Here is an 890-nt window from a genome sequence, read left to right as displayed (position 1 = left end):
AACTAAAGCGTTTCTACCCAGAAAGCAGTGGTAGAAAATGTCTACCAGAATATTAAAGTGTGCTGGTTTTGCCTCAAATCAGGAAGCATTAACAGACAGCTTTAAACGGTCAGCCTCTCCAATTCAAAACGCACCCAGTTTATCTTGGAGTCACCCTCAAGTGGACTTTAACTTATAAATGACATCTACAGAAAACTGCTTTAAAAATCAAACAAGGAATGACCTACTTGCCAAACTTTCAGGTTCCACGTGGCATGCCAATACCTCCATGCTACATTCATCTTCTCTCACTATGTTATTCAGTGCAGAACACTGTGCCTCTGTATAGGCTCATTCATTGCACAGTAAACTGGTGGACACCCAACTGCATGCTGCAATGCATCTTGTGTCAGGTACATTGCACCCCACTCCACTGCCATGGTCACCAGTACTCAGTAACATGGCTTCCCCTCATCTCTGCTGCACAAATGCTAAAGTAACCTTACTAGCCAGATTCCCAGATAATCCTATGCTATCAATGCACTGGGACATATTTCATCCACCAATAGCTCAGCTCCCTTCAAGACGCCCAACACAGTCCACCCTTTGAAATCCTGTTGACTTTTCCTTGCTTACTCAATGGCACAAAGAATGGTCAGCATAAGCACTACATCATCTCTGACCTTACAACCAGTCAACCAGGATTTAACTGGCCACTCCATTATTGGGCACTTCTCAACCATTTTCAGACTGGACAAGGTCACTGTACCTCAAGTCTATACCAGTGGGGCCTTCAAAATGACAACAAATGTCCATGTGGACTACTTCAAACCATATCCCACATTGCTGACTTGTGCCCATTTACATTGCTATCTGATGGCCTTCAAGCTCTTCACCCTGGAGATGACATT

This window comes from Gavialis gangeticus, unplaced genomic scaffold, assembly GCF_001723915.1.
Source record: "Gavialis gangeticus isolate Ggan-Ray unplaced genomic scaffold, GavGan_comp1, whole genome shotgun sequence".
Lineage (NCBI taxonomy): Eukaryota > Metazoa > Chordata > Crocodylia > Gavialidae > Gavialis > Gavialis gangeticus.
The sequence above is the reverse complement of the archived record's forward strand: the minus strand, read 5'-3'. Positions refer to the sequence as shown.